Source organism: Nicotiana sylvestris, chromosome 12 (assembly GCF_000393655.2).
Source record: "Nicotiana sylvestris chromosome 12, ASM39365v2, whole genome shotgun sequence".
In the NCBI taxonomy this organism is placed as follows: domain Eukaryota; kingdom Viridiplantae; phylum Streptophyta; class Magnoliopsida; order Solanales; family Solanaceae; genus Nicotiana; species Nicotiana sylvestris.
The window spans coordinates 120,318,916-120,334,768 of record NC_091068.1 but is presented as its reverse complement, the minus strand read 5'-3'; the positions used below and the strand labels follow the sequence as shown (position 1 = coordinate 120,334,768).

The 15,853-nt window shown below is 38.7% G+C and overlaps 1 long non-coding RNA gene across 1 annotated transcript; it reads left to right on the top strand.

The window, feature by feature from the left end:
* The first annotated feature begins 5,268 nt into the window (after positions 1–5,268).
* Positions 5,269–6,601, top strand: LOC138884092 (uncharacterized). The gene is made up of 2 exons (XR_011404171.1): positions 5,269–5,465; positions 6,288–6,601. It is a non-coding gene; the product is annotated as an uncharacterized lncRNA (long non-coding RNA).
* Positions 6,602–15,853: the final 9,252 nt, after the last annotated feature.

Below are 15,853 nucleotides of genomic sequence, written 5' to 3'. Positions count from 1 at the left end.
CAGTTGTGGATGCTCCAGTAGGACCGGCTCAGGCACCGCATGTGCTGATTGTTATTCCAGGCCTTCAGGAGGCCGTAGCCCAGATTCTATTAGTGTACATTGGCCTGGCTCAGGCGCTCTCAATTACTACGACCACAACTACTTCTCAGGCCAGAGGAGGCACCCGGACTCCCGCCGCAGGCTCACCTAAGCAGGTTGTGTAGGGACTTCAAACACTGGGGGCACCTCCAGCCCAGCTGGTTTCACATGCTCAGGATTATGTGGTACTAGTTATGCCTAACAATGAGCAACGTCGATTGGAGAGGTTTGGTAGACTTCAGCGTCCAACTTTCAGTGGTGTAAAGGGCGAGAATGCCTAAGGTTTCTTGGACAAGTGTTAGAGGATACTTCAGACCGCGGGTATTTTGGAGACCAGTAGGGTCTCATTCACTACTTTCCAGTTTTCAAGAGCTGTCTTTGCTTGGTGGGAGGCTTATGAGAGGCATAGGCCTGTTGATGCAGCACCCCTTACCTGGCAGCAGTTCTCCGCTCTCTTCTTGGAGAAGTATGTGCCATAGTCTCGCATGGAGGAGTTGCGCAGGTAGTTCGAGTAGTTACGTCAGGATGATATGATTGTGATGTAGTATGAGATGAAATTTTCAGAGCTAGATCATCATGCTATTTGGTTGGATCCTACGAATAGAGAGAGGATCAGGAGGTTCGTGGATGGCCTCACATATCAGCTTCAAATTCTTATGACCAGAGAGAGGGTGTCAGGTGCTACTTTTGAGTAGGTTGTTGATATTGCCCGAAAAATTGAGTCAGTTCATCGCCAGGAGCGATATGAGAGGGAGGCCAAGAGGTCTCGGGGATCTAGTAGTTTTAGTGGCACTTCTTTGAGAGTCCAGTTTCAACACGGTAGAGGCCGTCCATTCAGACATGCTCAGTTAGCTCACCCAGTTCATCATGGGGCATCATCGGGCCATGGTCCTCACAGTTCTCATCAGGGCCATTCATCACTCAGTGCCCTTCCAACATAGAGTTCGTTCCGTGCTCCATCAGTTCAGGGCTCTTCCGTACCAGATTCTTCTGCTAGTCATCCCGGTGCTAGAGGTTCCCTTCAGTCCCCGTCCCCCACACCAGAGAGTTATTATGAGTGTGGAGAGTTTGGGCTTATGAGGATGTAGTGTCCTTGTCTTCTTGGGTGTCCATCTCAATAGAGGAGTCAGTCCTCGACTTCAACTCTAGTTACTTTACCGCCCGCCCAGGCAGCTAGGGGTGGGGGTCAGTCAGCTAGGGGTTGCCCCAGAGGGGGAGGTCGATCCGATAGTGGTCAGGCCCATTTCTATGAACTCCTAGCTAGACTAAATGCTATTGCTTCAGATGCCGTGATTACAGGTATTGTCTCAGTTTGCCACATAGATGCCTCTGTGTTATTTGATCCTGGTTCCACTTTTTCATATGTGTCATCATATTTTGCTCGTTATTTGGGTACACCCCGTGAGTCTCTTATTTCATCTGTTCATGTATCTACTCCAGTAGGTGATACTATTGTTGTGGATTACGTATATCAGTCATGTGTGGTGACTATTGGTGGTCTGGAGACTCGAGTGGACCTTTTGTTGCTTTGTATGGTGGACTTTGATGTGATATTGGGCTTGGATTGGTTATCTCCGTGTCATGCTATTTTGGACTGTTATGCTAAGACAGTGACGTTGGCTATGCCAGGTGTGCCACAGATTGAGTGGTGAGGTTCGACTAATTTTGTTCCCAGCAGGGTGATTTCATTTCTGAAAGCCCAACAGATGTTTGGGAAAGGTTATCTTTCATACTTAGCTTTTGTGAGGGACACCAGTGTAGAGACTTCTAGTATTGATTCTGTTCCAATAGTGAAGGACTTTCCGGATGTATTTTCTACAAACCTGCCGGGCATGCCACCAGATAGGGATATTGACTTTGGTATTGATTTGGTGCCGGGTACTCAGCCCATTTCTATTCCACCATTTTGTAAGGAACCGACAGAGTTGAAGGAATTGAAGGAGCAACTTTAGAATCTCTTTGATAAGTGGTTTATTCGACCTAGTGTGTCGCCTTGGGGTGCGTTTATTCTATTTGTGAAAAAGAAGGATGGCACGATGAGGATGTGCATTGATTACAAGCAGCTGGACAAAGCTACAATCAAGAACAAGTATCCTTTGCCTCGTATTGATGATTTATTTGACCAGCTTCAGGGAACAAGAGTGTTCTCCAAGATTGGCCTCCGGTCAGGGTATCACCAGTTGAAGATCAGGGACTCGGATATTTTTAAGACAACTTTCAGGACCCGATATGGTCATTATGAGTTCCTTGTGATGTCTTTTGGGCTACGTTTCAGCCTTACACGCTGAACATTTGAGAGTTCTGTTGCAACGGTTGAGGGAAGAGAAACTTTATGCAAAGTTCTCCAAGTGTGAGTTCTGGCTCAGTTCAGTGGCTTTCTTGGGGCACATAATGTCCAATGAAGGTATTCAGGTTGATCCGAAGAAGATAGAGACAGTTTAGAGTAGGCCCAGACCATCCTCAGCCACAGCGATTCACATCTTTCTTGGTTTGGTAGGTTATTACCGTCAGTTCGTTCAGGGATTTTCATCTATTGCATCACCTTTGACCAAATTGACCTAAAAAGGGTGCTCCATTCAGGTGGTCGGATGAGTGTGAGGCGAGCTTTTAGAAGCTCAAGACTGCCTTGACCACAACTCCAATAATAGTTTTCCCATCAGCTTCAGGTTCATATACAGTATATTATGATGCTTCAAGAGTTGGTATTGGGCGTGTGTTGATGCAAGAGGGTATGGTGATTGCTTATGCTTCTAGGTTCAAATATATGAAAACTATTTGGGCTGAGTTCCCTGATTTTTCACTAAAATGCCCGAGTGGCTGTGAGGTTAATGACTGAGAGAAGTCGAGGACTTGATGGTGAGGATTATATATATCTATGGATCGGGATGATCGCCACAACGATATTTATATGTATATGGATCGGGCTGCACGCCGCAGCAATATGTATTGGATTGGGCTACATGCCGCAATGATATAACACTTAGGCTGTAGGAGCCCTTCCGGAGTCTACACACCTCCAATGAGCACAGTCGACTATATATATTTACGAATCGGGCTACACGCAGTAGTGGTTATTATTATGAGATATTCATTGAGCGGGAGTGCTGAGTGTGAGTGCTGATTAATGAGAGTTGAGTCACGAGTGACTGAGGGCTTGCCCGAGGGGCTATATATATGAGTGATGCTTTGCCCGAGGGGCTTGTTTATGAAATTACCATTTTTACACTTTTTTTATACTGAGCCTCTATTGAAAAATGCTGAACAAATGTTTTAAATAACCTTCATTGAAACTGGAGTTTTACGAGATGTTCAGAAATTGGACTACAGATTCGACTTTGTTATTTCTATTGAGAATCTATGTTAGACTATGTATATGGATTAAATGCTTGTCACTGCACTCAACCTTTATTTACTTTTGTTACTTACTGGGTTGGTATACTCACGTTACTCCCTACACCTTGTGTGCAGATCCAGGTGCTAGAGCATCTGAGTGAGAGCATCCAGCAGCTTCTGAGTATTTTCCGGAGATAGCAAGGTAGCTGCACAGCATCCGCAACCCTGCCGTTCTCCTTCGTATCCTTAGTATTATCTATTTCAGTCTTATCTTGTATTGAGTAGACAATATTTTAGTGGTTCATTACTAGTGACACCAGGATCAGGCAGTGTGGATGTATTTGCGTATTTGTTTTTCTGCATATTATTTTGTTATATTAAAATGAAAGACTTGTGATCATAGTTGATTTGGAAAGGAATTTATAAAAGACCTTTATGTTATTAGTGTTGAATCGGCTGACCTAGTACTGTGATAGGCGCCATCACGACTGGGGTGGTTTGGGGTCGTGACAGACCAGACAAGCAACTCCGGAGCAAATGGAGCGTACCAACATCTTCTACAGACCTAATAGCCTACTTGGATGGCTCTCGACCTATCTATCGGGACCTGCGGGCATGAAACACAGCATCCACAGGCAAAAGGGACATCAGTATGAATAATGTACCGAGTATGTAAGGTACATAAATAAGCACACAGAAGAAATATAGAGTAAATGACTCAACCTGTACGTCTGGATAACTCTGTAAATCATGAAATACTTATAGTGTCATGCATATGCATATGAATGTCGTGCATAGGTACATGTATTCATAACATCATCAAGCCTCCTAGGGCATCCCATCATATTATCTCTGTTACGCCCCGTAATATTACGTCGATATTACGTCCCGCAGTATTATATTACGACGATGCTATGCTCTGCAGTAATATGTCACGATGGTGTTACCCTCTGCAGTAATATATTACGATGGTGTTACGTCCTTCAGTAAAATATTACGGCGATGTCACGCTCTGCAGTATTAAGTTACGATAGTATTTCACCCAGCAGTATTACATTACGGTGATGTTACGACAGTGTTGCACCGAGCAGTATTATATTACGGTGATGTTACAGTTCGCAGTAATAAGTTAAGATAATGTTGCATCCTATAGTATTTTACGTTGAATTTATCGTAAGGTAATTGACATCAGTCCAAAGAAAAGATTATTTGGGGATTATAAGGATTATGCTATTTCACAAATGATTAGTAAATTCATGAAGGTGAAAGGGGGAGCAAGTCTAAGAAAATAAATTTTGTCAAAGTTTGGCATTTTGGGATAAAATATGGCCCGAGCTAAATACCCGATATTTATGGACTAGTGCCATACAAGGTATTACATGGCCATGATAATAAGGTGTACAACATATGTTAAAAGAAAGTAGTATTTAATTAAGTTGAGACAATTTTTAAATTATGCGGGTAATTGGTTAATTATCGGGTTACGGAATATTAACCGGTTAACTAATAAGTGGGTAAAGATTACTAATCTTCACCCACTCTCCACGTGGCACAAGGCCACCAATTTAAAAAAGATGACTCATAATTATGGATAGGTGTCTAAGGTATAAATAAAGTTAACTTTATCAAAGATAAGACTCTTAAGTCTTTATCTCAATATAAGATAGTAATCTTTACCCACTCTCCACGTGGCACAAGGCCACCAATTTAAAAAAGATGACTCATAATTATTGATATGTGTTTAAGGTATAAATAAAGTTAACTTTATCAAAGATAAGACTCTTAAGTCTTTATCTCAATATAAGAATCTGAATAAACCAAAATGTGATATAGCATTTCTTAGCATCCCAAACGTCCCATGAATCATCAATTATACCAAACATTAGTTCAAGAAACGTGAGGAACAGAAGCTAAAAGTCGTTCCAAAAAAGCTTCATAGGATGTATTTCTTCTTCAATTTCAAAACGCAGAAGCTTAAATCTAATTTTTGGGTTCTAAATTCAATCCACGAAGGTTCTTAATGGGATAATTATAAGGAGTTGTTTCTATTCCAGGTATGTTAAGGTTATCCCTTCTTTCTTTTGGCATGATACATACGATACGAACGTAGCATGCAAATGCACAAATTACATGAATGACTCTATTCATAGAAGTATTAGAGATATCTATGATCTTGAATTTTCGTGTGTCATAATATTTTATCATCTGTTTATGGGTCTCAAAAAAATATGAAAGTTGAAAAAAGTTTACTTTATGATATTACTCAAAGGCAAAATGGTCTTATGAAGCTCTGAAAGATTTTATTAACGTACTTTTCATGCATTGCATTCATGTGCATTGACCCATGACCAGATGACATTATATACATGTATATATGTATGTAAATATATGTATATGTGATATGCGAAAAAGTTACGGCGTTATATACGCACCACCACCTGATCAGCTGATATATGATGATGATATTGCCTACAGTGGCTTAAATATGATTCAAATGGCGTTATATACGCGTATATATGTATGTATATATGTATATGGGATGCGGAAAAGGTTATGGAATTATATACGTACCACCACCTGATCAACTGGTATATGATGATGATTTTGCCCACAGTGGCCGATATGATATGATGGGATGCCCTCAAAGGCTGATGATGTTGTAAAACATGTACCTATGCACGACATGACATTCATACGCATACGCATGACGCTAAAAGTAATTTATGATTTACAAAATTATTCAGACTTACAGGTTGAGTATGTACTCTATATAGCTTCCATGTCTCTTATGTATTTATTTATGTGCCTTACATACTCCGTATATTATTCGTACTGATATCCATTTTGCCTGGGGACGCTGCGTTTCATGCCCGCAGGTCCCGATAGACACTCGAGAGCCCTCCAAGTAGGCTATCAGCTCAACGGAAGATGTTGGTGCGCTCCATTTGCTTCGGAGTTGCTCGTTTGGTTAGTATGATTTAGATGTGTATTGTTTGGTATGGCGGGACTCTGTCCCGGCCTTTATGATATTTATGTATTCTTAGAGGCTTCTAGACATATGTCATATACGTAAAAGATTATACAGCCTTGTTGGCCTATGTTTTGAGTTTATAAAGGATCATGTTGGCCTATTAGGCCCGTATGTCATGTGTATATGATGATGTAATAAGAAAGATACGTTACGTTGGTACTCGGTTGAGTAAGGTACCGGGTGCCCGTTGCAGCCTATCGGTTTGGGTCGTGACAATCTCGGCCACTGTGGGCAAAATCATCAACGTATACTAGCTGATCAAGTGGTGCTGCGTATATAATGTCATAACCTTTTCCCATATCCCCCATATATATATATACGCGTATATAACGTCGTCTGGTCATGGGTCAATGTACATGTATAAATGAATACAATGCATGAGAAGTACGTCAGTAACATCTCTCAGAATGTCATAAGACCATTATACCTCTAATTAATATCATGAAACAAACATTATCAACTTACATATTTTCTAAGACCCATGAACAAACGATAGAATAATAAGACATATGGGAATTCAAGAACATAAACATCTCTAATACTTCTATGAATAAAGCCATTTATGGAATTTGTGCATTTGCTCATTTCATTCGTGTCGTATAGATCATGCAAAAAAGAAAGAAGGGATAGCCTTAACTTACCTGAGGTGATTCTTTTGACAATCCATTTAACACACGTGAATTGCGACAACATGTAACAGCAAGATCGGAGTAGGGAAAAATCCATATGATATTCTTAAGCAAGATTATACCGGGCTCCCTTAGAAGTGCAAATCCCGTTGCTATTGCGTAGTATACCTTTGTGGCTTCTTATTGATTGTCTTAGACATACTTTTATATATGTTTGCTGAAGAAAATCACTTTTCCATCTTCAAGTTGATGCAACAGGTTTCTGGAGAGAAAAAGCCATCTGAATCTCCAAATCAACCTTCAGAATAACTCAGAGTTGGATTTACTTTACTCACAAAATCATATTTATCTTTGCGGAAAATACTCATTAGGAATGATCAAATACAATTGTCTGATCTAACTCCTTGGATGTGTTATGCATTATCATTTGTCTGCATCTTTACTCTCTTTCATAGACATGTAGATTTGGGATTTAGGCCAATGGTTCTATACATTATGTTACTACTAAAGGAGCCAAAACAAGGTCTTTATCAAAAGACACTTTCACGTGTAAGCAAGCCTTGATGTGTCTTATGACTCATCATTCATATGGGTTCCACTTTGGCTTAGCTTAATGCCAAGTGGCAGCCCTAACAAGGATTGTTATCCACTTAATCATAATTATCCCCACCATTAATTAGTTATTCACATAATTAAGAATTATCTTCACTTACTTAAAATACTACTTACTTTTAATACACCTTATACACCTCACTATCATGGTCATATGGTACCTTGTATGACACTATTTCATAAATATCAGGTATTTTGGCTCGGGCCATATTTTACCCCAACATGTCAAACTTTGACGGAAAATCATTTTTTTATTTGTTTACCTTCGCACCTTCACAAATTTACTTGTCACTTGTTTGAAATAACATAATACTTATAACCTCAAAAATAATCTTATCCCCGAGCTTATATCAATTTACTCATGGTGAACTTTCATATACGAAAACATGAGGTGTAACATCATTCCCCCCTTTGGAACATTCATCCTCGAATGTTGATTGGTTCACTTATCATTTTCATAACCTATGTCTTCCAAATACTTTATTACTTCCCTTGTCATCTAGGCGACTGTTCTGTGAATAAATCCAAAGTCCAGGGCATTCCCTTCTTAGGCCTCCTTCTCACACCATGACTTGTAGTCGGAATCCTTCCAATCTCGTAACTGTTGCTACCTTCCATCATACAACCTGTACGACTCTGACCTTGTAAGTGTGCCCAATCTCTAGGCTTCATATATAGAACTTGATAAGATGTCCTTTTGGGAATCTATGAGTATACTGAAGTTCCTCGCTCGATACTTTGTTGAATTCACGGATATTGCTATTTCTTATCGCATAGGTCCGTTTAGCCATCCATATGAATTTAGTGCCATAACTCTTACTTCAATTTATTATTACTGAGGTCTGCTACCAAACTCCAGGTTACTCCTGTTGCTTATCCTATATGAATAAATATAATTTAATGCTTATTCATTACTGCTCATCTTATGGCCAAATCTCATCTCATACTGTACAACTTTATCCATCCATTGTTGATTCACCTCAATATTGATCTATAATCTAGCCTTGATAACTTAACCTTTTATGTAACACTGCCGCTAGGGTTCACATTTCATCGAGGAACATCTGAAATGATTAGACTGATCCACCTAGGCGATACCATGCTTTCATAACCGTATCTTATAGCATCATAATGTGATTCACCTTGCATGGGTATCTTAATCCTGTCCAATTCATGAGATCCATTTCTTTTCTTCGTCAGATCATTACTCAATTGAAGGCCCAATCATCATCCTTTATTTATCATAATTACACCCTCATTCTATTACTAGGACAATATTCTATTTCTTCTAAATATTACTAGTCTTAGACTCCTTTGAGTTAATTCAGGCGATAATGAGCTTTGTATAACTTAGAGAAACCATCTGCTCTTCTTGTTTTCATGGGCTTAATCCTGAGGACTTATTCATTCTCATCACCTTCTCACTTGCCCTTTCTTATCCTTACTCCTGTCTTCCTAAAACCTTGTCGATTTACCATACTTTAGCTTAGGACCTATACATATCTATTTATACTACTCGCAATCTTCCTTCAACTTGCTTGCACCACAGATTTCCTTGTGTTATTTTAAAACATCAAGCGAGACATCACATCGTCTATAACTCCTATTAACTCTGTTAATTAGGCTTCTCAATACCTAGATACCATAGGCTATAAGACATGGCACTAACAACGCCGCTATCATTCCTGGATATTGAATCCCCACATTTCTAGCTTTCTATTTGAAGTAAGAACTATTCACAACCTTCTACATTTGAGTATCTTGTACGTTGCCCATCTTTACCTTACTTATCTTAAAATCTTGCATCACATCTCCTATATCTTTCATGACCTCCCTTTCATTCACATCCACTATTCAAAGCTCTATTATAATACTTGCGTGTCAGCTGCATACAAGATCCAGTGGGAGCTTCATACTGACTTCTTATGAGGCTCGTACTTTTCTAACTGGATTTATCGTAGAGCCGTTATAGAATATGGCTAATGTACTATTTCTCTTGTACCTCTGACATTAAGAGTGATTCTTGCTATGTTCTCAATCACGATTCCTATAATTTTTTGAGTCCAATAATCTGACTACTAATTTACTTAGTTGATTAAATTCTTTAGTTTCCTTTTCCTTCTGATCAGTCTTCATGTACACTTATGCTATCTTCCAATTTGCGGCTCATGGTATTAGTTATGATGTTTAACCTTTCATGGGAACTATGGAATATCCATAATATAATCCTTTAACAATTCAATCTATGACCTGAGCTTAATTCTTTCTTTTAACTTATTTCGGAATCTTCCACGACTATATATGCTGCATGTATAAAACTCCAAACTCTTAAGTGCGTCCATAACGTAACTAACTCCGGAGCATTGATCGAATAATTCCTTTGTTCCTTCTCATCCTGTCTTTCATTGTAGTATTCAGGGAGGACCCTCTGACTCTTGTAAAGTTGTGAGCTTATTACGGACCATTTGATGTCCTTCCTTGCCTATAATTATTCGTAGTTACTTATCTCCACGCCCTTGTGCTTGTAGGGTTGCCTCTGAACTAATATTTTGACTATCTTCCCAGTGGCACCCTCTTTTATTCCCGTAATATTAATACGGTACCTTTAACTACCCCGACTCCTATATGAATATATCTCAAGTATTATAATGATATTACTGCGAGGCTGAATTCACTATATTGGGTTTTACTATGCTTATCTTGCATGATCTGCTGATTTGTCTGTAACCTCCTATCTAGCCATAATTGGGCTCTTCCTGAATCAACTGCTAACTAGTTGTTGGCCTATTCTCGTATCAATATTCCACATAATCATTCTTGGGTTATTTCCTTTGTCTTAACTTACCTCTCGCACTGGCTCCTTATTAATCAATAACATCTTGGGCAGGAACCTTTACTTCATCTCCTTGACGTCGTGTTTGCATAATGCTCTGGTATCGTAGCATATCTGTGGGCTTTGAATAAGTGCAATCTCATCCCTTTTTCATTTTATCGCATTCTTCCTTTACCATTCCATAAGTACTAGAACCACTTAATTCTGACTTAATGCCACATCACCCCATATTCCCCCTTTAGGGAAGTACTAATTTTTAGCGCTACTATGATCTACCTATAGATGTTTTACTTCTTCATCATTGGCATCTTCTCACATTATCGATGGCCCTTACTTGCCTTGCGGTAGTCCTTCTGTACCAAGGATAACAAAATTTCTTACTCGCGAGGGTGGTACTTAGTGTAACTGGCACACATAGTCCCTTAAGCTTAACTTTGCCCATATTGCTTGCTTTAGGGAAGCGTCTTCCTGAATGACCATTCTCTGAATTTCTCATGAATCTTCTTCTGTTGTCCATTCTATTATCTCCGGAACAAAATCTGAAACTCTCATGATGCCGACTATTATCCAATCACTCAGTCCTTAATTCACGTTTAGTTTATCTTGTTCACCAACCCATACTGATTTTTATTATTCTGGGGTCTAACTTTTCTTTTTGGTAGTTGCGTTGAAGTCACGAACTTATTTCTCGAAGTGAGGATATGACTTTATGGCCTATACTCTTTTGTTGTCTCAAGAACTGTCAGTCTCGTCTTTCCTTCACTTGACTACAGACTCTGTACTACTGTCATCTTTTGATCTGCCGTTGTCATCTATGTATCATATCTTACTCATAATGCTTCATTAACTTTTTTCTTATTTCCTGCTAACATTTATGCCTATCACTTTATTCTAAAAACTCGAACAAGATATTCTTTTGCTTTTAACCCCCCTTTGCTCCATCTAGTGGCTCTTTGGGTAGCTTAACGTTCTTGCTATACTAGGGATGCGAGCCACACTATTTTTCCCTTCAAGGATGTACCTATGTACGATATGACATTCATATGTATATGCATGACACTATAAGTATTTCATGATTTATAGAGTTATCCAAACTTACAGGTTGAGTCATTTACTCTATATTTCTTTTATGTACTTATTTGTGTGCCTTACATAATTGGTACATTATTCATACTAATGTCCCTTTTGCCTGGGGACGTTGCATTTCATGCCCGCAGGTCCCGATAGACAGGTCAAGAGCCCTCCAATTAGGCTATCAGCTCTGTAAAAGATGTTGGTGCGCTCCATTTACTCCGAAGTTGCTTGTCTAGTTAGTATGATTTAGATGCATATTGTTTGGTATGGCGGGGTTATATCCCGACCTTTATGACAAATATGTATTCTTAGAGGTTTGTAGATAGACGTCATATACGTAAAAGATTGTATGGACTTGTCGGCCTATGTTCAGTGTACTAGTGGTTATTTTGGTCTTATAGGCCCGTATATCTTATGTATAAGTTGGTATTTAATGTTGTATTCTACTTATATCACGGCAGCCTCTCCGGCTCAGTTATCTATGATAGTATTATATGAAAAGATACGTTATGTTGGTACTTGGTTGAGTAAGGTTCCGGGTGCCCCTCGCGGCCCATCGGTTTGGGTCGTGACAAAAGTGGTATCAAAGCAGTTTTGTCCTAGGGAGTCTACAAGCTATGTCTAGTAGAGTCTTATTTATGGGTGTGTTATGCACCACACTTATAAGCAGGAGGCTACAGGGCATTCAGGACTGTCACTCTTTCTTCTTACTCTAGATCGTGTGGCAGAGCTGAATTGTAAGAGCTCAGAGTTGGATTTACTTTACATATCTCAACTAACTCATGAAATCATAATTATCTTTGCGGAAAATACTCATTTGGAATGGTCAAATACAGTTGTCTGAACTAACTCCTTGGATGCGTTATGCATTATCATTTGTCTGCATCTTTACTCTCTTTCATAGAAATATAGATTTGGGATTCAAGTCAATGGTTCCGTACATTATGTTACTACTAAAGAAGCCAAAACAAAGTCTTTATCCAAAGACACTTTCACGTGTAAGCAAGCCTTGATATGTCTTATGACTCATCATTCATATGGGTGCCACTTTGGCTTAGCTTAATTCCAATGGCATCCCCAACAAGGATCCTTATCCACTTAATCATAATTATCCCCACCATTAATCAATTATTCACATAATTAAGAATTATCCCCACTTACTTAAAATACTACTCACTTTTAACATGCCTTATACACCTTACTATCATGGTCATATGGTACCTTGTATGGTACTATTCCATAAATACCGAATATTTTGGCTCGGGCCGTATATTATCCCAACATGTCAAACTTTGACGAAAATTCATTTTCTTTGATTTTCTTATCCTCGCATCTTCACGAATTTACTTGCCACTTATTTGAAATAACATAATACTTATAACCTCAAAAATAATTTTATCCCCGAGCTTATATCAATTTACTCATGGTGTACTTTCATGTACGAAAACATGGGGTGTAATAGTACAAATGATGTACCGAGTATGTAAGGAATGAAAATCCGTAAATAATAGAGATGAGAGAAATATGGAGTAAAAGACTCAACATGAATATCTGAATAGCTCTGTGAATCATTTAATATTATAATGTCATGCATATGTGTATAATTATCATAATACCATGCATGGGTATATGCGTTCATAATATCATCAAGCCTCTGAAGGCATCCCATCATATCATCTTGGCCATTGTGGGAAAAATCATCAACGTATACCAGCTAATCAGGCGGTGGTGCATATATAACGTCATAATCTTTTCCCATATTCCATATCTATACACATATATGCATAATATATATATATATATATGTGCCATCTAGTTATGGGTCAATGTAAATGAATGCAATGCATGATAAGTACGTTAATAAAATCTTTCAGAGCGTCATAAGACCATTATGCCTTTGATTAATGTCATGAAGTAAACTTTATCAACTTATGTATTTTCTGAGACCTATGAACAAATGATAGAATAATATGATACATGGGGAATCACGAACATAAGCATCTCTCGTATTTATATAAATAGAGCTATTTATGAAAATTGTGCATTTGCTTGTTTCGTTTGTGCCGTATAGATCATGCCAAAATAAAGAAGGGATAGCCTTAACATACATGGACCGATTCTCTTGACAATTCCTCTAACACACATCTTTTGCGACAAAACACGTAACGGTGGATCGAAGTAGGGAAAAATTCGCATGATATTTTTGAGAAAGATTGTACCGTGCTCTCTTAGAATTGCATCTCGCGCTGCTTTTACATTATAATCTCACATGAATTCTTTAATGAAGTTAGGATAAAGAGATTCCAAGATAAAGATTCGTTACTTATAAATTCTTTGATGATTCTCATATGAATTCCTTAATGAAGGATAAAGAGATTCCAAGATAAAGAAGTCTTTAAAAGTGGTGAACTCCATTCGTAAGAAGATTTCTTAGAAAGTCATAGCATACTCTTTTAATAAGGTAAGAAATCAAGTCTTAAAGTTACATGTTGTGGGCCCCACTTTGATGATGACTTGGCCACAAATACTCTATTAAATTGCCACCTTGTAATGAGAGTTAAGAGTCATTTTCTTTAACTTAGCTAGCTGCCACGTTGGGTTCAAGGATTCATCCAAAATGATCTTAATAAATTATCCTCCTATTTCTTAATAAATTGTTAATCTACCATTAACCAATACCTACATAATTAAGAATTATCTCAAATTACTTATAATACTACTCACTTTTAACATACTTTATACACCTTACTATCATGGTCATGTGGTACCTTGTATGACACTAGTCCATACCGGGTATTATAGCATGGACCGTATTTTATCCCCAAATTGTCAAACTTTGACGAAACTCGTTTTCTTCGATTTGCTTTCCCTCTCACCTTCACGAATTTACTTATCACTTGTTTTAAAATAGCATAATACTTATAATGCCAAAAATAATCTCATTCCCAAGCTTACGTCGATTAACTTACGATGAAACTTTAATGTCCGAAAAAGTGGGATGTAATATCTCATTCCCGAGCTTTCATCAATTTATTTATGGCGTACTTTCACGTATAAAAATATGGAGTGTAACAAAATTATGTTCGCAACCAGCCTATAGTGATGCCACAACAAACAACATACTACTTTTTGAAACTCGAAAGTTATAGTCTTTACGATCGAGCTACAACTCGTAGAATCTTAGATAAGAGAAAGAGAAGCATAATGTTTACCATGAAAATGGTAATAACAATTAAATTTATTGATGGGACTCTAAAATACGTGATCTATTTTTATGCTAGTTGTTAAGCAATTGATGCTAGATATGTGAAGATAAAAGATGAAATGAGAGCAAAAATGGAATTATAATCGAACCGAGGGGTTAGCTATTTTGGCTTTGGATTGACCGATGAGGGGCCTTGAGGTCGATGCCTAGGCTCGGGCTCGAGCTATAGGTGATAATCAGGAAAGGGATAACAGTTAGGATATAATTAAGGGAGGCTGTTTATGGCCAATGACAAGCAATAAATGAAGAACAAGTATGAAAGTGATAAGTAAGAGCAATAGTATCGAGAGAATATGTTAGAGAGAAAAGAAAGGGTTCTTGTATATTTCGTGTAGAATAGTTGGAGAAACAGCCGCGCTTACCAAATGGCAAGAATTCCCTTTATATAGGAGGGGAATTCCAACATAGTACAAAACGCTCGCCTTGGGAACTCCCCGTACCCGGCATCATCATTGGGTCGAACATAAATGGACGTCGAGGGAGAGAATCCGAGTGCAACCTTGCAGCCTCGAGATCTCGAGATGAATCCCGAAATGCCTATTGACGAGAAATTGGGCCCTCCTATTTCACCGTATACAGATAGTCTTCGTGTTTCCTAGAACGAAGTAATAGGAAATGATTTTGAGCCGCCGTTTCGAGGGCACCATTGCCATGTCGTCAACCTTTAAGAGCATTAAATGCCACGCCCCAGAAAATCGTGCAAGGGTTGCTGTCAAATGCGATTATCGAGGAACCCACAAATTGCTATTGGCTTGTCCTTTCCGCTGCCCAAGCGGTTCCTATAAATATATCGACTGTTTGATAATCCTTATCTTCGTAGCATGTTCAAATTCACGAGTCCGTACCCATCTTCTTTTACACTTTTCTATCTTGCTTTCTGAGAGAAAAGTTTACCATTGCTATGGCCAGGACTTTTAGAATGGTTCCTCGGCGGAATGAAGCTGCATCTTCATCTCGGTCGTCTAAGCAGAAAGCTAAAGCGATACCCACTTTGGAAT